Below are 27,233 nucleotides of genomic sequence, written 5' to 3' on the forward strand. Positions count from 1 at the left end.
TGATGATGTGTTAAGTAAGGGATAATGTACAGTCAGCCGGTTGCTATCGCACAATAATCCCCGACATGGTCATCAGGGCCTCGACGCGAAGTGGAGGACTCTTGTATCACCCTGAAGGGGTTTATTTTGCAAAAACAACTGGCTGACTGTACATTATCCCGCTTTTACACAGCGACTAACCAAATAAATAAATACATGGACATAAAATATTGATTTGCTTTGAAATTATGTAATTTGAGAAGAAAATAATCACTGAACAGCTGGAATCAACCTCCGGTTTGCTTAGGAGTTCTGTTGGTGTTTACTTTGTAAAACGCAAAATGAAACGGGACACCTGTTTGTTTACTGTTGGAGTGTTGCGTGGCAGCGGACGCTTCCATGATAGACAGCATCATTGATTATAGCGTCTGGTGTAGACAGGGTGTGAGTGTTAACAGTTGTGCTTGAGTTGAATAGTGTAATATATTCGGATGCAATGTGTTGGATGTGCATTGTGTAAACCGTGAAATGTACATTTCTAGTGTTTTGGTGCTTGTTTATTCTCTTCCGATTGAGTTTCAAAAATGGGCGAATTTGAGGAGCTACACGCTGTTAGCCAGTCATAACAGAGGGCGTTTACACTGAAGTTTAAAGGAGGAGCTGAGGCAAAAATCGAGCTTTTCAGAAAGATGGTCAGAGATGGAGTCGAAAATTATCATATATTACAAAATTATGACTGTTTTGGTGAAATAAAACTTTACTAACATTATCAGTGGACCTCAGGAAAGATAATGAAACCATAAAAAAAAAGAGCATTTCATGACACATTTAAGCTGGAGTCAATTCTGAAGTATTTTACCCTGGAGTCCGAGTCAAGTCTCGAGTCTTTTGTCATGAGTCCAAGTCAAGTCTCAAGTCACTAAACGTTAAGTCTTTCATGTCTTTTAAAAAAATATTCTAGTTAATCATATTTACATAAATTCCATTACATTGGAAAAATGTACTGTATGCTTTTTCAGACAATTAGCGATACTACTATGATTCTACCTGAACGTTTCTACCTGGCTACTTAAGCACAGGGTAAGGATCAATAAACAAATACATGTAAATTTATTAATTTGAGAAGGTCTATTCATATTTAAAGTTCAAACTTTATTTATAAAATAAATGGTATACTTTATAAAAAAAAAAAAAACAACAAAAAAAAATAGAATTTTCACTAAACATAAAAACCATAAAAAGTAAACATTTAAACAAGCTATATACAAAATCTTAACATTTTTCTCACAAAAATGTGAGTTCTTTCTTTATTTACTTACCCTCATGTTTTTCCAAACTTATATTTGTCTTTTGTGATACACAAAATGAGATGTTTGGCAGAATGTTAGGGACTGACAGCCTCAGTCACCATCGCTATCACTTTCATTCAGTGAAAGTTAATGGTGACCAAGTCTGCCAGTTCCTGACATTCTGCCTTTGTGTTGCATGGAAGAAAAGTCCTCATATTGTTCCAAACCTGTATGAGTTTAAGTTAATGGGTGAACTATTAATGTAAACTAAATGGTGACTACTCGAAAACATTCATACACTTCAAAAATAGTCAACTTAAATACTCTCTGCTCTTTTAAGCTTTCTTTCTTTTTTTGAATTTTTTTTTTTTTTTTTTTTTTTTTTTTTTTAACACAAATGGAAACTACGCAAAGAAAGCCATGAACTTTAAAGCTACACTGCGGAACTTTGTGCTCTGTAGCGACATCTGTGGTTGAAACTTAAAATTGCAAGCAATCACTAAACGTGATTCATGTTTCGGCACTGCTCTTCTAGCGGATGTATCTCATGATTTGAGCTTACCTGGACATCGCCTGTGTGTGATCAAAACTGGGAGATATTTAGAGCTGGAGTAATAACGTCCTATTTTCATGTTGATATAATGTTATACGATTAAACATTTAAAACTGAAATATTACTTGCTTTGATGAAGATAAACAACACTCGTATTCACATATTTTGAATGAATGAATTTTACACTTATAGCGCTTTTCTGACACTACACTCAAAGCGCTTTTACATAAAGAACAGAGGACTCAATCAGCTCAATCACTACCAGTATATTTTAATATAATTTTTCAAGTGTTTTATCTACTGTTAATGTTTGTATTGTACTTCACTTATCAATTTAAGAGGTGATACTCGTGATATGGCTGATACGAGTTCACTGGAAGACTTTATTATTATATATATATACAGCTCTGGAAAAAATTAAGAGACCACTGCAAAATTATCTGTTTCTCTGGATTTACTATTATAGGTATGTGTTTGAGTGGAAGAAAATTGCTTCCCTGTGCTCTGACAATGTTCCCCAACTCTGAGGATTAGTTTTTCAAGCAGGACAATGCTCCATGACATACAGCCAAGTGTGGCTGGAGGACCACCGGATCAAGACCCTGTCATGGCCAGCCCAATCTCCCAACTTGAACCCCATTGAAAACCTCTGGAATGTGATCAAGAGGAAGATGGATGGCCATAAGCCATCAAACAAAGCTGAGCTGCTTGAATTTTTGTGCCAGGAGTGGCATAAAGTCACCCAACAACAATGTGAAAGACTGGTAGATAGCATGCCAAGACGCATGAAAGCTGTGATTGGAAATCAGTGTTATTTCACCAAATATTGATTTCTGAACTCTTCCTAAATTAAAACATTAGTATTGTGTTTTTTTTTTTAAAATGAATATGAACTTGTTTTCTTTGCATTATTCAAGGTCTGAAAACACTGCATCTTTTTTATTTTGACCAGTTGTAATTTTCTGCAAATAAATGCTCTTAATGACAATATTTTTATTTGGAATTTGAGAGAAATGTTGTCAGTACTTTGTAGAATAAAACAAAAATTTTACTCAAATACATATCCATAAATAGTAAATCCAGAGAAACTGATAATTTTGCAGTGGTCTCTTAATTTTTTTCCAGATATATATATATATATATATATATATATATATATATATATATATATATATATATATATATCTGTAGGGCCTTGGCCCACTCAAAATGGCAGCAGAGACCGCATGGCCCTTTGTTCTATAATCAAAGGAGAGACATTGAACTCAGTTTCCCAGGATCCTTCACAAATTCACAACTGGATGCAAAGTCCCGCCCATGGACCCAGTCTCAAACGCCATTGATCGAAAGCGGCCTACGACCGATGACGTCATCTTGTCAATAAAACCAGCGGACAGATGTAGTTCGGCCTCTCTGTGCTAAGCTCTGGCTGGCTGTTAAGGAACAACTGTACCGTGCACGTACTGAAGGAGTTTTCCCTCCGTTTTGGACTGAGAACAAAGAGACCATGTTTTTTCTAACCTCATCATTTGGCCACAGTAGAGTAAGATTAACTTAGCTTTTTTCAAGTCTTATAGTATACTTATAACAACCGGTTCAGTTTCACTGTAAAACAACAGTGAATGTATTTTGAAAAACGGAAAGGCGAACAGTTTCCCTTCTCCATCGCTGGATCCAAAGAATAAAGCAGAGACGCATCTTTTCGCTGACGAGCGTAAGACAAGGGACCATCCAGACCGTTTCTCCTGACCGCTCAATGCAACAGGAATTCCAACGGACAACCCTACTGAAATCACACAGGATTTCCCAAGTAAGGCTTGATATCTGGGCAGATTTAGTTTAGAAACTGTGATTGTTCTTGTGCAACTAAATCGTATATTTGATTCTAAATGTTGATGTTTTGAGGATATTTGTATGTTAAACTCTGCTCGCGGTTTGCTGTTTTGAGTTGGGAGATTTGTATTTAATTTTTTGGGGGGTTACGTTTGTTTTGTTGAGTGATCTGAACTAGTAATTCAGTCCCGTTGTTACGAGTGGATACCCTCAATTAAATTGCATGCACTTTTCCTCTCTCTCTCGCTCTCATTCTCTCTCTTTCTCTCACTGATATTCACTGAGTGAGCGGCGCCACGGTTTATGATCGACTCAGGCTGGTGAACCAAATTCTCCCGCCTGTTTCGTCAGTTCCATTGGATGTCCGCTCATTTCCACCCTGACATGGTATCAGCTCCATTTTGGGTCTAACCCTCCATTTTGAACCTGATCCTCCATTTTGATTCCTTTGTTACCGCATCTGGACACACACACTCATATACACACACACACACACTAGCATATAGCTCCACTGTTAGTTTAGGATTTCCTTGATATTTTTTTGGATTATATTCAGCTAGTATTGGCTGTGGTCATTACTGCTTGATTATAAATCTTGTTATATTATAATAAGTACTCCTGTTTGTTTTTTTGTTTGAATATTATGTTGAAGCCAGCCTCTGCCACGTCAAGAACTCCCAAGTTACCTCAGAGTACTGTTATTTTATTGGTGTTAGAAACTAACTGTAATTAGATTACTATTAGATTTGTATAGCAATAATTTAACTAGTTTCTCCCCTTTTTGATTATTTTGATTAACAATTAAGATACTCAACCTTCAGGGTAGATTTTGTTTTTATGAAACTCGATCAGTAATTCGATCATTTTTCTCTTGTCAAAGAGTGGTGCCCCGAGAATAGAATTTAATGAGTTAAATTCTATTATTTAATTATTCAATAATTAATAACAATTAATTATTGATTATTTCTGATAGTAAAACTGATTTAAACAACCAGTAGCACCTACATAATAATTGGTGCCTCGTGTGAGGCCGTGATAATTGTTGGCTTCCTCCAATATTCTTGCAAATAACTCCTAAATATTTTAGAGTAGCCAAAGGTTTCCCCTCTTGGCTTCCTTTTCTCCAGGAAGTTCAAAATGCTAAGACACAAGGCCGGTTGTGGTTGTGAATCATTGCAAGTGTTGTGTTAGTGGTTGCTAGTTTGGTACTAATTCATTACTCCTTCTGTTTGTGTTTGAGCGATTCAGTCGCTAGATACTAACAAAGTAGTCTGACGTACTGTGATTAATAACACTTAAATTAGCAGCTCAAGGAACAGTTAATAATACAAAGCAGTTGCTCATGAGTGACAGGTAAGTGGTTCCCCCGTGCATTCTTTTCTCGGGATAACGACTGGTGCATCAGTGTTTCCCACAGAGCAACGGGTGTCGTAAGTCGCCACCCTCAAAACTCAGCTAAGTTTTCAGAATTGTTAACTCGTAAAGAGTTCCTGTAGGGGTCCACTGGACATCACCCTCTCACCTGTCTAACCAGGGAGATATGAGTTGCCAGTCCCCATCAGCATCCGGAGCTGAAGCTCCCAGGTCAGGTGAGGAAACCTCACTGTCCAACTGGGTCCCTGACCTCCTCCTTGTCTCTCGAGAAGAAAGGGAGGAGCTTAACAGCTACACACAATCTCAGTGTGTCGCTGAAATGGGTGCCATGGTAGATAATGCACACAATCCTCAAGGGAAGGTAACCAATATCCAGGAGGTAGTTGATAGGCTGCAAATAGCAACACTCAAGGGTGAGGTAAAGACACTTACAGCCCAGTGTAGTCGGCTTGATGCAAGCAATCGCGTTTTACACCGAGACCTCCAGACTACAAATACTATGCTGGAGGAGTGTGTAGAAAGACTCCAGTCAGCTGAAAAAGAAAGCTGAGAGGTCACTGATGACCGAGTCCGGCAAGAGAATCGAGACATACGGGCTAAAGCTCAAGAAGCACTCCGCTACCCCATCTTTGACCAGAGTGGGGCAGAGGACTCAGACGATGGTACTACGGCAAAATACCCTACTCCTGGTTCAGGTAGTATTTTGAAACCATTGCTCCAACTCCCGGAGCTAGAGCGCATCCCTGTTCAGGATGTAAGTCCACCACGTTTCAGATGCAAAGGCCACATTTCGGCAATCTTCCCCTCAGGCCCCGCCCCAGCAGGACACCTTCCTTACCACAAGGAGGAAGTGGTCTCACCCAATGCCATGGCAATGGGGGCAGGCACTGGTACTCATCATCTGATGAGTCAGATGGATACAAGCGGGATCAAGACACAGGTCTATGCATGCGCCAGCTTGACTCCTTTGCAAAGGACATAGAACGTTTCGACCCAGCAAGCCGAGATTCAAATGTCAACGATTATCTCAGGGAAATCTAACATTGTCTTGCCGACTTGCCTCATGCCTCGGCGTGTGAGAAGTTGAAACTCATCTGGAAAACAACTTCCAGAAGTGTCCACGCTTTCGTCGAGACTCAACTGCCGTGCATTTGTGACAGCTACCCGAGGCTTTATAGGGTTCTGTGCGAGGAGTACTCGCCATATACTGATGAAACATCAGCCACCCTCAGTGCCATCCGCAGAAGCAGTTGGAGCCTCCTAGGGAGTACTATAGGTGTTTAAGGAATGCATACTTCCAAGGAAGTAATGAGCCAGGTCTGGAAGAAGAGCGAGGTTTCAGATCTCGCTTCCTCCATAACCTCCACCCCTGCATGCGAACCCACGTTACACTGATGTGTAAACAGGGTAGACCGACCATGCAGGGAATTTGAAAGATGGCCCAAATGACTTGGGAAACAGTCGTGCGTCCGACTGATAAACCAGATTATGATGTCAGAGTCCTAGACATCCAGTCTTCAGAGAGGGCAGACTTAGGGCTTGAGGGCTATGAAGTACCTCAACCTAGAGTAAGCAGCGAAGCGGCAGCCCCAAAGCGTTTGCCCAACCACCCACGGGGGGGTTGGAGGAACCAAGGGAATGACCACAAGGGTTCCTCCTAGGGTTAAGTACGTGGGCTTATTGGTGGGTGCCAATGGCATTGAACCCCAAGCAGGGAGATTTCAAGCCATCCAAAACATCAAAGCCCCAACTGACGTGTCAGGACTCAGGAGCTTCTTGGGCATCTGCAACTACTCCAGTCAGTTCATCGAGGATTATGCGGAGATAGCCAGGCCCCTTACCAAGCTCCTCCGGAAAGGTATGGTCTTTGAATGGGGAGAACCTCAAGAGCAGGCTTTCAGAGAACTGAAAGCAAAGCTCTGTTCAGCCCCTTGCCTTGCCTACCTAGACAAGGATAAGGAGTTTCACTTAGAGGTGAGCTTCTCCTCCCACTGCCTCAGCGCCGCCCTGGCACAGAGGTATGACAAAGAGAACCGAGTCATTGCCTACGCAAGCCGACCTCTGAGCAGTGTAGAGCTGAAGTTCTCAGACTGTGAGAGAGCCCTCCTAGCCACAGTCTGGGCTGTGGAACACTTTTGCAGCTACATTGGGGGTCAGAAGGTAATCATTGAAACTTGCCACCAGCCTGTCTCCTTACTCAATAGCCAGCGGCTAAGAGAAGGACGAGTGTCCAACAGTCGCATCGCATCGTGGATGATGGCACTACAAGGCTATGACATTGAAGTCAGGTACGCTCAGAACCACAAGATGGCTTTGGGTCAGGGCCTGGCCGAGTGCCAACATTGTGACTACAAAGGACAGACAGGTACCCCACCCTTCCTCGTTACCACTCCTTCTCTTCCCTCCAATCATCATTACTATGATGAAACTGTCTGTCAAGTCCTCCCGAAGGTTTACATGGATGGCTTTTCTTTTCACCGTGAGAGCCAGACCCGAGCTGGAGTGGGCATAGTCTGGGTCAATTACATTGTTCATGCGCCAGACAGTTACCAACTTGGTGAAAAGACTAGCCAGTATGTGGAAATTGCCGTAGCACTCACTGTGTTGCAACAAGCCGCTAGGTCGGCTATTGTGCAGTTGGTAGTCTGCTCCGACTCTAACTACGCCCGCCACAGTTTCGTCTCACACTTCCCCACGTGGAGAGAAAATGGCACGAAGAATGCCAGAGGTAAAGAGATCAAACACTCTGAACTCTTCCTGGCTTGTGACCAACTCGTGACTGACAGAGGGATGACTGTGTATTGGAAGAAGGTCAAAGGTCATTCAAAAACTCTTGGCCCCGATAAAGAGAGCAACGATGACGCTGATTGCTTAGCTAAGCGAGGTGCAGTAGAGGGCCCACTATGGGAATTCAAGGAGGAGTGGCTCCCAAAACCACTATCTTGCTCGGTGAATGCTCTCACCCGTAGACAGGCAAGAGAGAACTGGGAAAATCCCCAAAACTGCTTGCAAACTGTGAACCTGGAATGACAACCGGGCGACACAGACTTGAGTGCCATGCAGGAACAGGACCAGGTGATCCAGGCAATCCGGCAGCGGTTGATGGAACCTCAGACACAACGGGCTCTACCATCCTCTTTACAGGACTCAAAAGAACTAAAAGCTCTTTGTCAGGTTCAACAACACCTGAAACTTGAGAAAGGCCTGTTGGTCTATGTTCCCGATGGTCCAGGTCCACCCCGGTGGGTCGTTCCGACCGACCATAGGGGGGTGATGCTAATATATGCCCACAATTCTCCCATTGGAGGTCACAGGAGCTACAAAGCTACCTACCACACCCTCCAACAGGTTGCGTACTGGCCATTTATGCTTAAAGACACTAATGCCTACGTAAAGGGCTGTCTGATCTGTTGTCAGTTCCGTCCTTCCTGGCCACTGAATCGAGCTCCACTGCAGGTCAAGGGAATCATGTTTCCTTGGTCCAATCTGCAGATGGATTGGATCGGACCAGTACCCAAGTCAGCGTGAGGCAACAAATACTGTCACCTGTGCTTTCACAAAGTGGGTGGAGTGTTTGCCAGCACCCAATGACATGGCTGAATCCACAGCCCTCGTGCTGATGAACCATGTGTTCAGCCGTTGGGGGCTACCTCTCTCAATCGACTCTGACAGAGGCACTCATTTCACGGTGGCTGTGATGAAAACAATGTGGGAAATGTTGGGTGTGGAAGCCAAATTCCACATTGCGTACTACCCCCAGTCATCAGGTCAGGTTGAGCGAACCAACCGTACCATTGTCAGAATGCTCAAGAAGTATGTCAACAGCAATGGCAAAGATTAGGACGTGAAACTCCCTTTGGTACTGATGGCCATCAAGTCTACTCCACATTGCACCATGGGGGGTCACACCCTTTGAAATGATGACTGGGAGGGAATGCATTTGCTGTACCTTCCAGAAGACGTCAGTGTTGCAACCACATATACCGCACATCAGTACGTGACCGATTTATGCAAACACCTCCAAACTACATTTGCTTGGGCCCAAACAAACCTGGAAACCAGTGTCAAAGGACAAAAGGCCTATTACAATAGGAAAACATCTGACCGCGAATATAAAGTAGGTGATAAAGTCCTCTACTTCAAGTTCGCTAAACCGGTGGGAATTGCCAAAACGTTCCTACCAAGCTGGTCAGGCCCCTTTGAGATTATAGGGAAGCTCTCCCCGGTAGCTTACCGAATCCGGATCTCGAAGCCAAACCAAACACCAATGTACAAATGGGTCCATTCAAATCAGATCAAACCCTTTGAACATTCTCCACTCCAAAGGGGAGTGGACCCACAACAATAGTGTCTCTTGTAGTTGGGTGTAGCATGTTTTACTCATACATTAGCATGCAATAACACTTAAGACTACTACCGCAAAAACAAGGTAACGAGACTCTTGTATGTTTCAGGATGAAATTCCTTTGGATCCTTGGCATCTTCCTCAACCTACAGCTCACACAAGCCAGTGAGGTGGTAGAAACCGGCCCGCCAACTGGTATTGTCCTACAGGAGACCCCTGGGCTCTTAATCACCCATTGCCACCTCTACACCCAAAGAATATACATTCTTTAGACCCTTAGGATGTGTATCGCAAACACATCCAGTTACCTCCACAGATGACGGAGGGCAGGGTAAGCGGAACCCAAACCCAGGACACAGTTGAACATGCCAAACTGACAACTGTCCACATCCTAGAACAACTGCAGAAATTCCTAGTCACAGAGGAAGAACTCAGCGGGAATAAACGACCAAAGCGGTTCCTCGGTGGCTTGCTAGTAGCAGCATCGGCCATTGGTTCCCTGTTCTCTATCGGCCTTTCGGCTGCCAACTCCGTCAGTCTCGGTACACTCCAAAGACAAATGGGTGAACTTAATGAGGAAATGCCGGAAGTCCGAGAGAAACTCCTGTTACAACAAGAACAATTACAGGATCTGGGTTAAACACTGCAGGGTACCATACTCTGTAAACATGCATTCTGCAATTCTAAATAACACTTTGCATGCTCTGGATGCCTTGTCAGAAGTTGTGAGATCAAACATAACATATGTGCAAATGGTTAGAGATCTAATGCATGACCTTGTGAGGGAAATTAGCATGTCAGTTAACAGCCTGAGTGGTGGAAAGATCCCACCCTACCTAGTTCCCCTAAACATGGTTGAACAAATCATTAGATCGGCCACTACCACCGTTGTGCAAGCTTCTCAGATACATCTGGCATACAGCCTTGGCAGTGCAATCCCCATCCATGTAAATCCTCAGAACCTAGAGATAGGATTTATCCTTAACTTACCCATTATAGAGAAACAGAACATTTACCGACTAAAATCCATATTGAATGTTGGGTTTTGGAAGAATAATGTACATGTACATATCAAAACACCGCCTGTGTTCGCCTACCATGATGATGACCCCTCTCTCTACCTTATTCCCAATCTGAACATGTGTACGAACACCAAAGACATACATTGGGTTTGCCCCAGCAACCCCTTTATCAGAGATATAACTGACCACCTGTGCGGTCTGAGGGCTGACACCCCAGAGCAAAAATGCCAGGCTAGTATGTCTGTTAAAGACGAAGGGACAGAATCTAGGGTAGAAAGAGCTGGTAGTCGATGGCTTGTCAGTACCCCTGCCACCGAGATCCTAATGTCCCACAAGGGGCCACTGTACATATAGCCGACATTGTCCTCCACCATCTCAGTCCAGAGAGACACGATTCAGAGATTGAGATGATGGATGCATTCAGAGGCTACAACCTCACTATTGACTATACCCTTCAACAACAGCTTCTAGCTGAAGGGACCAAATTAGTAAAGTTCAGTCTCAAATCGACTGGGCTCACGACTACATTTCTCAACCATATAGGAAAATGATCGGCTTATCAAGAGCACCCCATCAGTTTGACTGCCCTTGGGCTCCTCCTTAGTGGTTGGATCATCACGGCAGGTATCTCATACGCCATGCACACCTACTATGTTACCTACTATGACTGCCCAGGTGTCAAAAGACTTAATGAACTGTTAATGCTTCCAGGAACTAAGCTCATGCAAACCCAGGACACATGGACTGTACAACTTTCGGGTTGTCCTCAAGGACTGAACTGTTCAACTTTTGGGTTGCTCTCAAGGACTGTGGCAGGAACCCCAACCTTAAGACCAAAGGGGGGGTGGTGTAGGGCCTTGGCCCACTCAAAATGGCAGCAGAGACCGCATGGCCCTTTGTTCTATAATCAAAGGAGAGACATTGAACTCAGTTTCCCAGGATCCTTCACAAATTCACAACTGGATGCGAAGTCCCGCCCATGGACCCAGTCTCAAACGCCATTGATCGAAAGCAGCCTATGACCGATGACATCATCTTGTCAATAAAACCAGCGGACAGATGTAGTTCAGCCTCTCTGTGCTAAGCTCTGGCTGGCTGTTAAGCGACATCTGTACCGTGTACGTACTGAAGGAGTTTTCCCTCCGTTTTGGACTGAGAACAAAGAGACCACGTTTTTTCTAACCTCACCATTTGGCCACGGTAGAGTAAGATTAACTTAGCTTTGTTCAAGTCTTATAGTATACTTATAACAACCGGTTCAGTTTCACTGTAAAGCAACAATGAATTTATTTAGAAAAACGGAAAGGCGACCAGTTTCCCTTCTCCCTCTTTTTCATTCAACATTGTCTACCTTCTGCATTCTTCTCCATCACTGGATCCGAAGAATAAAGCAGAGACGCGTCTTTTCGCTGACGAGCGTAAGACAAGGGACCAACCAGATCGTTTCTCCTGACCGCTCAATGCAACAGGAATTCCAATGGACAATCCTACTGAAATCACACAGGATTTCCCAAGTAAGGCTTGATATCTGGGCAGATTTAGTTTAGAAACTGTGATTTTTCTTGTGCAACTAAATCATATATTTGATTCTAAATGCTGATGTTTTGAGTATATTTGTATGTTAAACTCTGCTCGCTGTTTGCTGTTTTGAGTTGGGACTCAAAATTTTTTGGGGGGTTACGTTTGTTTTGTTGAGTGATCTGAACTAGTAATTCAGTCCCACTGTTACGAGCGGTTACCCTCAATTAAATTGCATGCACTTTTCCTCTCTCTCTTGCTCTCAGTCTCTCTCTCTCTCACTGATATTCACTAAGTGAGCAGCACCGCGGTTTATGTTCGAATCAGGCTGGTGAACCAAATTCTCCCGCCTGTTTCGTCAGTTCCTTTGTGTGTCCGCTCATTTCCACCCTCACGTGGTATCAGCTTAATTTTGTATCTAACCCTCCATTTTGAACCTGATCCTCCATTTTGATTCCTTTTGTTACCGTATTTGGACACACACACACACACACACACACACACACACACACACACACACACACTCATATATACACACACACACCACACACAAGCATATGGCTCCACTGTTAGTTTAGGATTTCCTTGATAATTTTGTGGATTATATTCAGCTAGTATTGGCTGTGTTCATTACTGCTTGATTATAATAAATCTTTGTTTTTTGTTTGAATATTGTGTTGAAGCCAGCCTCTGCCACGTCAAGAACTCCTAAGTTACCTCAGAGTACTGTTATTTTATTGGTGTTAGAAACTAACTGTAATTAGATTACTATTAGATTTGTATAGCAATAATTTAACTAGTTTCTCCCTTTTTTGGATTATTTTGATTAACAATTAAGATACTCAACCTTCAGGGTAGATTTTGTTTTTATGAGACTCGATCAGTAACTTGCTATAATTTTTTTCTTGTCAATGAGTGGTGCCCCGAGGAATAGAATTTAATGAGTTAAATTCTATTATTTAATTATTCACATCCTGCTTTACATCTGTGGCTTCTAGGACATCATGTTCAGGCCAGAAGATGTAGAAGGTAAGGTCCAGACAACATGTAGAGATAACATGTAGAGTGTACATGTACAAGTTCCTTCAGCTGGCTCATTTCTCTGGGTGAATGGCACAGTTCTTTATGTCCTTGGGTTTCCAGGAAAGTGCTGAGCTTTTGGCCATCCAGTTGAGTGACTGCCTCCACAAGACGTAATGTGGAATTCCATCTGACTGACATGGCAGAAGGGATACTTCGATTTCCTCCATATTCTGCCTCAAACGCTTCCTTCAACTCACAGGACTAGTGAAGAAGGCTGCAGAATTTAGTCAACTTTGCTATTGCATGGTTCAATACATTTGTCTCTTTTAATCCATCTCGAACAACTAGTTGAAGTGTGTGTGCAAAACACTGAAGGCACTTTTTTCGGCAGTTGTTCGGAATGGATTCCACATCAGCTTGGTCACTCTCTCTTAACCCTTCTCATAGGCTTGGATTATCTAGATCGTCTTCCGCTCTCTCAGTTAAGGCTACCATGGGGAAACACAAGGTGAATGCTTCATATTAGCAGCATTATCACAGATGATATAATCAATCTTGTGTTTCACTTAAAATTTTTCGCAGATCTGTTCTAACTTATGAATAAACATGAAATTAAACATGAAATTCTATATTGACTATTTTTAATAAACCAAGTAATTTGATTCAATTTTATATTGTGATTTCACTGACTTCATTAACTTAACCTGTACTGTTCTTTTGTAATAGGTGCCGCAGTTTGTCTCACTGTCAGTTCGACAAGGCTCAGAGTGAGCACACACGCAATGCAATATGACATGCAATGTAATGCCATACCATTAGTTATATTTTAACAAATAAATGCCAGCTGTTTTAGGTTGACAGAAAACTGTAAGCATGCTGATTGTTATTACTCTCCCCTTATCCTTCTGCTGCACCAAGTGTAGTGTCTGTGTAACGTAGCAACAGCCAATAGTATGCAATTTACTACATTTCTATGCAAAACGGACTCTATTATACTGAAGTGTTCTTAGCTGTTTGGTCGCAAGACGCTAAAATATGGGACAAACTGCATTAACACATCTCTCTACATGGCTACATAGCTCATTAAGATTGCAAACAGAGGTTGCATTAACCATTAAAAATGTAATTTAAACCTAAAACTAGAGAGAGATGGAGAGAGAGAGCTAGAGGAAAGAGAAGGTGAAGTCGCTTATTCACATATACTGCGAAAAGATTTTAAAAAAAATTACGTGCTAGGTTTAAATGATGTTTTTAATGGTTAATGCAACCTCTGTTTGGCAGTGAGCCAATGTTTAATTAGCCATGTAGCTACACCACCCAACATTTGCGACAGTACAGTAGTAGACAGCTATGTGTGTTAATGTGACTAACCTTTGTGGATGAGTTCTTATATTTCTAATACATTTTGATGTCGTCGTTCCAGTGTCTTTAATCGTTTTCCCACATTCTTTGCATTTAGCCGATCTTCCTGCTACCGAGGACACTACAGTAATGAAACCAAACATGAGCACATATGGCACGGCGGGTACTGCCATGTTTCATAAGACTCCATTAAAATGTGTCTCGAGTGCGACTAGAGTCCGAGTCACTAACTCGAGTGCCTATCTCTGCAAAGTACTAGTCTGCTGACCTGGATGCTGTTTGTGCTTTCAAGAACACGATTCAGCAACAGAAAAGCGCTTCATGTTCGATACATCCTGATTATCAACTTTGTGTGTTGTGACATCTGACTTGGATACTAAGCAAAATCGCTACTGCATATCAGTGGATCTAAGAATTGGGTGAGGAGTTGATTCCATTTTTCATGATTTCTATGAAACCTTATTAAAAAGCTGTATACCCAGAGAGGTTTTGAATCCAGGACCCCTTGCTTCATCAATACCCCTTTAGGTCAAAAGACCACTCGACCAACACACTGTAGAAGGTTTCACTGTTATTTGTAAGTGTACACTGCCATTCAAAAGTTTGTGTTCACTTAACTGAAATGTTTCTCATGATCTTAAAAACCATTTGATCTGAAAGGGTATGCTTAAACGTTTGAAATTAGTTTTGTAGGCAAAAATATAATTGTGCCAACATATTCATTTATTTCATTACAAAAATAAAATGTTGTTTTAAAAAAAACAAAAAAAAAAGTTTTTTGAAATGGAAGACTTAGACCGTATAATAAAGAAGAGCGGCCAATATGTGCCCAGCATATATGGAAACTCCTTCATTACTGTTTAAAAAGCATCCCAGGGTGATACCTCAAGAAGTTGTTTGAGAAAATGCCAAGAGTACATTTCAGAAAATTCTAGGCAAAGGGTGGCTACTTTGAAGATGCTAAAATATAACATAGTTATGATTAGAAAGGTTTTTTTAGTCACAACATAATTCCCATAGTTCCATTTCTGTTATTCCATAGTTTTGATGACTTTACTATTATTCTAAAATGTGAAAAATAAAATAATAATAAAGAATGAATAAGTGACCCTAAATTTTGACCAGTAGTGTGCAGTATGTGTGTGCTCCATTTTTTGATTCAGCATTTATTTTTATTTTGTGGCATTTTAGCATTTTGGGGTGGCATTTTATTTTAGCAACTGTATTGCAAAACCCATATCCCTGCACCAGAACATCGTAGAGAGTAGGGAGTTGACTCTTTTGACTCAGGCAGCATTTTTTTTTTTTTTTACAATGAATTGTAAACATATATATATATATATATATATATAAAATCAATATTTAAACCCCACAACTCCCCCCCCCCCCCCCCAAAAAAAAAAACAACCCTGTGGTCAATATACATACATACATTTACAAACATAAATACATATACATATATATACACATACATACATACATACACACACATAATAACACACACATAATAATCATACAAACTATAATACACTACTCTCTCCACACCCCACCCGAGAGCCCTCCAAAAAAAAACAAATACCTGCCCCATTTCCGAACAAACTTATTTAAGCCATCCCGTCTTCCAGATGACACCTCCTCATAAGCTGCCACCCTCCCCACCTCCGTGCACCACTCCGGATATGGGGGCGCACCAGCTGACCTCTAACCCTACAAAATAACCTGCCTGGCGATCATCACACATGTCAGAACCCAGTTCCCAATATGGCCATCCCCCACATCGATGACTGCCCCATTGCCCAGAACACAAAGTCTGGGGCAAAATGAAACCTGAGTGCCCACCACGTCGCACACAAAATTCTGAACCTTCGACCAGGTCTCGACACACCACCAAAAAACATGGGCCATGACTCCATCCTCTGATTGGCATCTCCAGCAGGTGGGTGTGTCTTTAAGATCAAGCCTATACAGTCTAGAGGGGGTCCAATAAAATCTATGCAGAATTTTGAATTGTATAAGACGCACCCTTGCATCACTAGATGCAGACTTAATGTTTTTAAGAATCTTAGCCCACACTCCTTCCTCCAATGCCAAGTTGAAATCTTACTCCCATACTTTCTTGAGAGAAGTTAAGGCTCCGTCCCCCATACTCTGAATTAACAGGGAGTAGTACACTGATGCCTCATGACCTTTTCCAAAAGCTGCAATCACCTCTCCCAAAGCATCTGCCTCCTTAGGGGATGTGTGCTACTCCCAAAAATAGTGCAAAACAGGTGGCGCAGTTGTAAATACCTATAAAACTGAGGTCTGGGGATCCCAAAATGTTGGACCAAGTTTTCAAATGATCTCAACACACCACCTTCATATAGGTCACCGAGTGTAGCAGCCCCCCTCACAATCCACTCCGGCCAGCAAAAAGGAGACTTGCCAATACATAGTCTTGGGTTCTGCCATATGCTCGAGGCAGCATTTAAATAAGTGTCCAATTTAAACAATCTGGACACTTTAGTCCATACCGAGTGTAAATGCGAAATAACGGGGTGTAACTTAACTTTTCCAATTAGTTTGATAGAGATGCTTTGTAATGGCGTAATAGGGGCAAGAACTGCCTGTTCAATAACAAACCAGGGAGGGGCTCTCTCAGGTGGAAGTGACCAATGAGCCAAATGTCTGAGACTGAACGCATAGTAATAAAACAAAATCTTGGGTAGGCCTAGCCCTCCATTGTCTATCGGCCTATGTAACTTATTAAAATGCAATCTGGGAGGTTTACAATTCCAAATGAAGGACTTCGCTATGCTATCAAATTCCTTGAAATAAGAGAGGGGGACATCTATAGGGAGAGATTGTAGGTAGTTAAATTTTGGAATACAATTCATTTTAATAACATTAACCTTCCCAATCATCGATAAATGTAATGAAGCCCACCTGCTGACATCGCTCAAACCTTTTTATTAAAGGGTCAAAATTAACACTAACTAAATCAGACAAATTTGCTGGCAATAAAATCCCCAAATACTTAATGCCTTGTTTGGGCCACTGGAAGGCACCCGGCTGAAAAGCCGTTACTGGGCAGTACGCTGTCAAAGCCAAAGCTTTGGATTTAGCCCAATTGACTTTGTATCCTGAGAACTTGGAAAAGGAATGAATAATTCTATGGAGGCAAGGCAAAGATCTAGTAGGTTCAGAGACAAATACTTTTTACAAAGACTTTTTTTATATATTTTTATTTTTTATTTTTATTGAATAATGTGTATCTGTATAGTGCGTATTGTATACTGTACAGTGTATGTTATTATTTGTATATTGTTGAGTGTAATTATGTGTATATCAGATGTTTAAATTCTGCTGTGTTAATTTGATGTTATTGTAAATTGGTACTGTCTCATCACTGTCACGACTGCTATGTTGATCGGAACTGCACCCAAGAATTTCACACACCATTGCACATGTGTATATGGCTGTGTGACAATAAAGTGATTTGATTTTGATTTGAAATAATAAAATATCATCTGCGTAAAGCAGAAGCTTATGCGGCACACCTCCCGCCACAACCCCTGGAAAATCATCCTCCTTTCTTATCGCTGCTGCTAATGGTTCCAGGGCAAGACAGAACAATAATGGGGAAAATCAAATCAAATCACTTTATTGTCACACAGCCATATACACAAGTGCAATGGTGTGTGAAATTCTTGGGTGCAGTTCCGATCAACATAGCAGTTGTGACAGTGATGAGACAGTACCAATTTACAATAACATCAAATTAACACAGCACAATTTAAACATCTGATATACACATAATTACACTCAACAATATACAAATAATAACATACACTGTACAGTATAAAATACGCACTATATAGATACACATTATTCAATAAAAAAAAAATATATATATATATAAAAGTATATATAGTAGTATATATAGAATGTACAGTATTGTACTGTATTGACATTCAGGCTGTCGGTTGATAGTCAGTTGTTAAGAGAGAGTATAATATAATAATAATATAATTTTTGACAGTCCGGTGTGAGATATAAGAGTAAGGGTAATAAAGTGCAGTGCTGATGTATTTTGATCGTGGGAGATCAAGAGTTCAGAAGTCTGATTGCTTGGGGGAAGAAGCTGTCATGGAGTCGGCTGGTGCGGGTCCTGATGCTGCGATACCGCCTACCTGATGGTAGCAGTGAGAACAGCCCATGGCTCGGGTGGCTGGAGTCTCTGATGATCCTCCGAGCTTTTTTCACGCACCGCCTTGTATATTTTTCCTGGAGGGAGGGAAGCTCACCTCCGATGATGTGTCTGGCAGTTCGCACCACCCGTTGCAGTGCTTTGCGGTTGTGGGCGGTGCTATTGCCGTACCAGGCGGAGATGCAGCCAGTCAGGATGCTCTCTACAGTGCAGGTGTAGAACCGTGTGAGGATGTGGCGGTTCATTCCAAACTTCCTCAGCCGTCTCAGGTAGAAGAGGCGCTGATGAGCCTCTTCACAACGACTTCATTGTGGATGGACCATGTGAGTTCCTCAGTGATGTGGACACCCAGGAACTTGAAGCTGCTGACTCTCTCCACTGGTGCTCCATTGATGGTGATGGGACTGTGTTCTCTGTCTTTTCTTCTGAAGTCCACCACAAGCTCCTTTGTCTTACTGACGTTGAGGGAGAGGTTGTGCTCCTGACACCAGTGTGTCAGAGTGTGCACCTCCTCTCTGTAGGCTGTTTCATCATTGTCAGTGATCAGACCTACCACCGTCGTGTCATCAGCAACTTAATGATGGCATTGGAGCTATGTGTTGCCACACAGTCATGTGTGTACAAGGAATGCAGTAGTGGGCTGAGAACACAGCCCTGTGGGGCTCCAGTGTTGAGGGTCAGTGATGAGGAGATGTTGCTGCCCATTCTAACCACCTGGCGTCTGCTTGACAGGAAGTCCAGGATCCAGCTGCACAGCGAGCTGTTTAAGCCCAGAGCCCTGAGTTTCTCATCTAGCTTGGAGGGCACTATGGTGTTGAATGCTGAGCTGTAGTCTACAAACAGCATTCTCACATAAGTGTTCTTTTTTTCCAGGTGGGAGAGAGCAGTGTGTATTGTAGATGCAATGGCATCATCGGTGGAGCGGTTGTTGCGGTAAGCAAACTGCAACGGGTCGAGAGAGAGGCAGCACAGAGCAGATGTAATCTCTGATTAGTCTCTCAAAGCATTTGCTGATGATGGGGGTCAGAGCAACAGGACGCCAATCATTTAAACAAGTTATTTTTGATTGCTTTGGAACAGGCACAATGGTGGATGTTTTAAAGCATGTGGGGACTACAGACAAAGAGAGGGAAAGGTTGAAAATGTCCGTAAAAACACCAGCCAGCTGGTTCGCGCACGCTCTGATGACGTGGCCCGGAATGCTGTCTGGGCCCGCGGCTTTGCGGATATTCACCTGTCGGAAGGATCGGGTTACATCCGCTACAGAGACGGAGAGTGAACTAACCTCTGTAGCTTCAGCCGCGAGAGCTCTCTCCGCGAGGGCGGTGTTATTTCCCTCAAAACGAGCATAAAAAGTATTTAGCTCATCCGGGAGAGAGGCAGCAGTGTTCATGGCGGAGTTTTTATTCCCTTTAAAGTCCGTGATGATGTTAATTCCCTGCCACATGCTTCTAGAGTTGGTGGTGTTAAACTGTCCTTCAATCTTGCTCCTGTACTGGCGTTTTGCGGTTCTGATCCACGTTCCCGGAATTAAAAGCGGAGGTCCGCACATTAAGTGCCGCACGAACATCGTTATTTATCCATGGTTTCTGATTCGGATAGATCCGTATTGTTCTGGTCGGAACCACGTCCTCCACGCACTTTTTGATGAAACACATTACGCTATCAGCGTAAAGCTCGATGTCGTCATCAGAGGCGGACCGGAACATCTCCCAGTCCACGTGATCAAAACAGTCTTGTAGCGTAGAGTCTGATTGGTCCGACCAGCACTGGATCATTCTGAGGGTGGGTGCTTCCTGTTTCAGTTTCTGCCTGTAAGCGGGCAGAAGCAGAATGGAAGAGTGGTCCGATTTGCCAAATGGTGGGCGGGGGAGGGATTTGTAGCCATCCCAGAAGGGAAAGTAGCAATGGTCCAAAACCCGGTCCCCTCGTGTGTTGAAACTAATGTGCTGGTGGTATTTTGGTGCGACTGATTTTAAACTGGCTTTATTACAGTCCCCGGTCACAATGAACGCGGCCTCAGGGTGCGCGGTTTCCTGCTCACTTATACTCCCATACAGTTCCTTGAGTGCCCAGTCTGTGTCGGCTTGTGGCGGGATGTACACAGCAGTGATAATGACCGCTGTGAATTCCCTCGGTAGCCAGAATGGTCGACACAGAAGCATGAGAAATTCCAGACCAGGAGAGCAGAAAGACTTGATAGAATGTACGTTCCTCTGATCACACCAGGATTTGTTGATCATAAAACATACACCACCACCTCTGCTTTTACCTGAGAGGTCTTTCGCTCTGTCCGCTCGGTGCACAGAGAACCCCGCGGGTTCAATGGCTGAGTCTGGGATCTCCGCAGACATCCAAGTTTCCGTAAGGCGGATAATGCAGCAGTCCCTTGTATCTCGTTGGAAAGAGATCTGTGCTTTCAGCTCGCAGAGCTTGTTATCCAGAGACTGAACATTTGCCAGTAGAATAGTGGGTAGCGGGGGTCGATTTGCGCGGCGTCTTACTCTGATGAGAACGCCGGCTCTGTTTCCCCTTTTCCTTTTGCATTTCCGCGGCCGTGCTGCCCAGACAAAGGGCTCCGCTTGCGTGTTTGTAAACAGCGGGTCGGCATTGAGAAACTTGAAGTCCGGTTTACGGTGTGAAATTGCTGAACCAATGTCCAAAAGTGTTTGTCTGTCGTAGACAATAAGGCCGACAACATCCAAGACAAAAAACATAAGAATTGTGAACAAAACAAACAAAACACTACTATGTTGTGTCGGAGCTCGCAACGCAGCAGCCATACTCGGCGCTATCTTGAGTCACAATGCAGAGGGCAACCCTGCCGAGTGCCCCTATTCAAAGTAAAATAATCTGAGATTAATCCATTTGTTTGTACCGCTGCTACAGGGTGTCTATAAAGTAACTTAATCCAACCAATAAATGTTCTCTTGAACCTGTACATTTCCAAAATCTTAAAAAGATAATCCCATTCTACCATATCAAACACCTTTTCGGCATCAAGTGAGATGGCAGCGATTGGAGATTGATCATTCGCTACTGACCACATGATATTGATGAGACGCCTGATGTTATCAGAAGAGCTGCGACCCCAAATAAACCTCACCTGATCTATATGTATGAGAGATGTCATAACTTTACTTAATCAATTAGCCAAAATTATTGACAATATTTTTACATCTAGTTGGATCAGGGAAATTGGATGGTAACTTTTACACTCGCTTGGATTTTTGTCCTTTTTAAGAATCAGACTGATCCGGGCTTGTGTCGTGGTTGGAGGAAGCTTTCCATTCTTTAATGATTCTGTATAAACTTCTAACAAAAGTGAAGCCAGTTCTGTAGCATAGGATCTAAAAAATTCTGCGGCAAAACCATCTGGCCCCGGAGCCTTGCTAGTAGGTAGAGACTTAATTACCTCGTCAAGCTCCTCCAAGGTTATCTCAGAATCAAGAGAGTTTTGTTGCTCAATCGTCAGTTTAGGAAGATCTAATGGTTCCACAAAGTTTCTAATATCTTCATCTGTAGATGAAGATGTGGAACTATAGAGATCACGATATAATTCTTTAAAAGCATTATTATCAATGGCTGAGGTAAATATTTCACCACCAGCAGATTTCACTGAGGGAATGGTAGAAAAAGACTCTCTCTGCTTTATATTTCTTGCCAAAAGCTTCCCTGCTTTGTCACCCGACTCAAAGTATGACTGTCTTGCCCTGAATAACCAAAACTCCACTTTCCGCGACAAAATAGTATTATATCTATATTTCAATCGGGTCAATTCTCTGAGGCCATCAGCTGACATACGGCGCTTCAGCTCTGCCTCTGCACTTTTAATATTTCCTTCCAACTCCACAAGTTCTCGTGCTTTGGATTTTTTTTATGAATGAGGCATACTGTATGATCTGGCCCCTAAGAACCGCTTTAAGTGCCTCCCAAGCCATGCCCACAGAGGATACTGAGGACCAGTTGGTCTCCATATAAACATTGATTTCAGTCTTTAACATTTGTTGGAAATCAGGATTTTGCAAAAGCGATACATTAAGGCGCCAACTATATGATTTCTTTTTCTCTATATGTGGCATCACCTCTAAACTCACCAGGGCATGATCTGAGACTAAAATGTTTCCAATTGAGCAATCAACAACAAATGAAATTATGGATTTGGATATCAAAAAAAAATCTATTCTAGAATAAATCTTATGGACTGATGAAAAAAATGTATAGTCCCTACCAGATGGGATCAAAAGTCTCCAAATATCTGAAAGACCAAGATTTTTACACATCCTGTGAAGCGTCAGTGTTGCTCTAGGGGGCTTACACACTTTTGCTTCACTATGATCAAGGACTGAATCCATCAAAAGATTAAAGTCTCCTCCCAATATTATATCATGAGGGGTGCCAGCGGTTTGCAACATCCCTTCAAGATCTATAAAAAAAGCCCTGATCATCAGCGTTAGGTGCGTAAATATTAGCCAAAATCAACCTTTGCCCTTGAATTTTAGCTAAAACAATAATTACTCTTCCTAATTTATCTTTAATCTGTTTGAGACATTTGAATTGTAAATGTTTATTAATCAATATAATGACTCCCTTGCTCTTACTTGTGCCAGCACTAAAGAAAGCATGTCCACCCCATATCTTCCCAAATTTTTCAGCTTCCTGCAGGGAGAGATGTGTTTCTTGAAGAAACACTATATCATATTTCCTATGTTTAAGAAAAGAAATTACCTTCCTTCTTTTTATGGGGTGCCCCAACCCATTCACATTCCATGTGGAGAGAGATAGTACACTCATATTAACAACTGACATATTGATATAATAGAAAAAATAAACTGTGTGCCAAAAACAAAATTATGAAGACCACATTCCCCATTAGTGAAACAATCAACCCCCGAACATCCCCCCGGACAAAACAAACAGAAAAAAGAAAAACGTGCGAATTAACCCCACGCACGACTGCCCCAACTGGCGACAATCCCTCTAAACTCAAAGGTCCATGAACGCCCTCGAGTCCCCACGACAACTTTGCCATCGGATTGCTCAATTTAATTACATAACAGAAAATACTTTGTGAAATAAACCCAGTCAATAGGAAGAATGAACACAAAGAATGTGTAGATTCATTCACAGAACTGTCTCAAAGGTGTGATCTTCCACAAAACAAATTTCAGCTGATATAAAACCATTCAGAATCCTCGGACAGACAAACGAATGTTCAGTGAGCCGGCTGTTATGAGTTCAATGGATGATGTAATCATTCCAATGTCTCGTAAAAAAAAAAAAATTAAAAAAAAACTCAACAAAACAAACCACAGCCAGCAGGAGGAATAAGCACGAAGAACGAACAGATGAATCAACAGCTGTTCCAAAGGAATGTTATTCAACAGAACAAGCTCCAGCCGCTAGGCGGAACCAATACAAAAAGAAACAAAACTGGCATCCCGGTTCTCCCAGATGATCGAGTCAATTCACTCAGAGGCTGCATAAAAGTATATACCATGACTTACACAATCCGTCAGCTTTATAAAAGACATCCTTTGTGTGAGCATGTAGATATTTTGCGGTCATCCATAGTGTCCACTCTCAATCTGTCCGGGAACTTCAATGCAAAAGTTTCTTTAAGGAAAGTGTTATTCACAAAACAAGCTCCGGCCGCACGGCGGAGCAAATGCAAGAGTAAGTACAGCGAGTCAGGCCCACTCACATGAGCAACATCCAATGGTTTACTCAGACATTGATTCTATAAAAGACATTGCCAGATTTGGACATGTGAATACTTTGCGACCGACCTTCGTTTCTATTCTCAGTTTGGCAGGAAACGTTAGAGCAAACAAGATCTTTTTCTGATGTAAGAGTTTCTTGCATTCCTTGAACCGATCGCTTTTCTCTCTTGTTGAACTCGTAAAGTCCGGGAACAAGAAAATATTATGGTTCTTCCAAGAAAGCTTCCCTTTGCTCCTCGCCTGGCGCAACACAAGATCTTTATCGGATGATCTCAGAAATCTGGCCAGAATCGATCGGGGCCTATCTCCCTCAGCAGATCTCTGAGCCGGCACTCTGTGAGCTCGCTCGATTTCCAGCTTGTGGCCTGTTATGTCAAGCAGACATGGGAAAAACTCATCTAGGAATTTCACCATATCTCTGCCCTCCTCATGCTCAGGAATTCCAACAATTCAAACGTTATTCTTAAGGTTTCTATTCTCAAGATCTTCAATCTTGTCAAGGAGATGTTCCAAATCAACTTTGGTCACGGGCAGATTAGCGGTTAATTCCCTCTCCGAAGATTCCAGAAAATCGATCCATTTTTCAACATCAGTCACTCTTGTAGCTAACTCAGAGAATTTTGGTTCCATCTCTGTAATCGATCGACGTATTACAGCAAGATCCTCCAAGTCAGCAAGAATCTTCGTCAACATCACCGACATGTTGGACAACTGACGCTGGATTCCTTCTCCCGCTGCGCCATCCAAATCGAGTCCCCGGTCTGTAGGCCTGTCGGGGCTTTCATCCTGAACACGTAAGTGTCTTTTAATGTCTCCAGAGCCTGAGGATTTTGACTTTGCCATGTTTTGCAACAAAGGGCAAATGTGTAACTGGGTGTATAAAATTTCACCAGATTATAACATGAGAATAATCGAAATTCAGCAAAGTGCGCAGAGCTCGTCGCTCACATGTCCGCTCCTTGCATGGCATCACGTGACCCCCCAGCAAGCAGCATTAAGTAATCGCCTTGGAAAATGCCTAGCAACCATCTGGATCACCCAAGCAACTGTATATCATCACCCATATTTTGACATTGTACAGAACATTGTAGAGACATCGGGCTTGCAAGCAGCCTTTGTAGTATCACCTTGGCAACTGCCTGACATCCACCCAGAACCACCTGGCAATGCCTTAGTGACTAAACAGAACACCCTAGCAACCGCCTAGCAACCACATAGCAAAGCCCTATTGTAATGATGTCCAGTTCATGAACAAATCATTCTTTTGAACCGGTTCTTTTTAGTGAACAAGTTGAACCAGGTCACCAAATCGGACTGAATCATTTGTAACAGTTTGCGTCTCAAGTCAGCACTGATCCACAAGTTACTCTATCTTAACCTGTCTCTCAGACATGCCTGAAACTCTGACAGTAACCGGGAGTAATATGATCCTAGAACTGGTGATGTCTGCTTTGCCTAACTCTTCTTTGCAATGAACTGCTCCAACTAGTTCACAAATCGGACTAAACTCACCGGTCGCAACAGTTCTCGAGTCAACAGTACAATGAGTCGCTCGCAACAGTTCTCAAGTCATCAGTACACTGAACTGAGAATCGCCTCTTTCTGAGGTGTTACTGAGAATACTGTGAACCGAGCATGCGTGTGATTAAGGGGAGAAATGTACAGTACTGTGCAAATGTTTTAGGCACTTGTTGCATAGTGAGGATGTCTTCAAAAATAATGCCATAAATAGTTTTCATTTATCAGTTAACATCATACAAGGTCCAGTAAACATAAAAAAAGGTAAATCAATATTTGGTGTGACCACCTTTGCCTTCAAAACAGCACCAATTCTCCTAGGTAATCCTGGATACAGTTTTTCTTGGTTGTTGGCAGATAGGATGTTCTAAGCTTCTTGGAGAATTTGCCACAGTTCTTCTATCTATTTGCTTCTGTCTCTTCTTGTAATCCCAGACTGACTCAATATTGAGTGGGGGGCTCTGTGGAACCATGCCATCTGTTGCAGGGCTCCTTGTTCTTCTATTCTATTTGCAAAAGAAATGTTTGGGAGTCTAAAATGTATATTTCCTATTGACACACTAAAGCTGAAAATATAAATAACCATCTTAAGACAAAAGTTTTTGTGAAGCATCTTATGTGCATAAGACTTTTGCACAGTACTGTATGTTTCTGGTGTATTTTGCTGAACAGCAGGAAGTATTAAAAAAAGCACACTGGAAATATGTTTATGACTTTAATCTGTTTTATCAACGTATAAACATGATCCGGTCGCAAAAGTACACTGATCCGGGGACAGCAGCTCTCGAGTCAACAGTGCACTGAGTCGCTGCAGTTCTCGAGTCAACAGGACACTGATCCGGGGACAACAGCTCTCGAGTCAACAGTACACTGATCCCAGGACAGCAGCTTTCGAGTCAACAGTGCACTGAGTCGCTGCAGTCCTCGAGTCAACAGTACACTGATCCGGGGACAACAGCTCTTGAGTCAACAGTACATTGATCCCGGGACAGCAGCTCTTGAGTCAACAGTTCACTGAGTCGCTCACAGCAGTTCTTGAGTCAACAGTACACTGATCCGGGATCAGCAGCTCTCGAGTCAACAGTACATTGAGTTGTTCACAGCAGTTCTCGAGTCAACAGTACACTGATCCGGGGACAACAGCTCTCGAGTCAACAGTACATTGAGTCGCTCGCAGCAGTTCTCAAGTCAACAGTACACTGATCCGGGGACAGCAGCTCTCAAGTCAACAGTACATTGAGTCGCTGCAGTCCTCGAGTCAACAGTACACTGATCCGGGGACAGCAGATCTCTACTCAACAGTACATTGATCCCGGGACAGCAGCTCTCAATGTACTGTTGACTAACAGTACATTGAGTCGCTGCAGTCCTCAAGTCAACAGTACACTGAACTGGGGACAACAGCTCTCGACTCAACAGTACATTGACTCAATGTACTGTTGACTAACAGTACATTGAGTCGCTGCAGTCCTCAAGTCAACAGTACACTGAACTGGGGACAACAG

General features: G+C 42.6%; 1 protein-coding gene across 2 annotated transcripts in view; it reads left to right on the forward strand.

The window, feature by feature from the left end:
* The window catches only part of LOC127430657 (polypeptide N-acetylgalactosaminyltransferase 10), a 169,591-nt gene that overhangs the window by 133,325 nt on the left and 9,033 nt on the right, over positions 1–27,233 (forward strand). Inside the window, exon 12 of one of the 2 annotated variants that reach the window (XR_007895466.1) lies at positions 9,483–11,909. The exons of the other annotated variant lie outside the window; for it this stretch is intronic. The gene's annotated coding sequence lies outside the window, so the exon portion shown is untranslated. The remainder of the gene's footprint in view (positions 1–9,482; positions 11,910–27,233) is intronic. 2 annotated transcript variants of the gene reach the window in all.

Source organism: Myxocyprinus asiaticus, chromosome 40 (assembly GCF_019703515.2).
Source record: "Myxocyprinus asiaticus isolate MX2 ecotype Aquarium Trade chromosome 40, UBuf_Myxa_2, whole genome shotgun sequence".
Taxonomy (NCBI): domain Eukaryota; kingdom Metazoa; phylum Chordata; class Actinopteri; order Cypriniformes; family Catostomidae; genus Myxocyprinus; species Myxocyprinus asiaticus.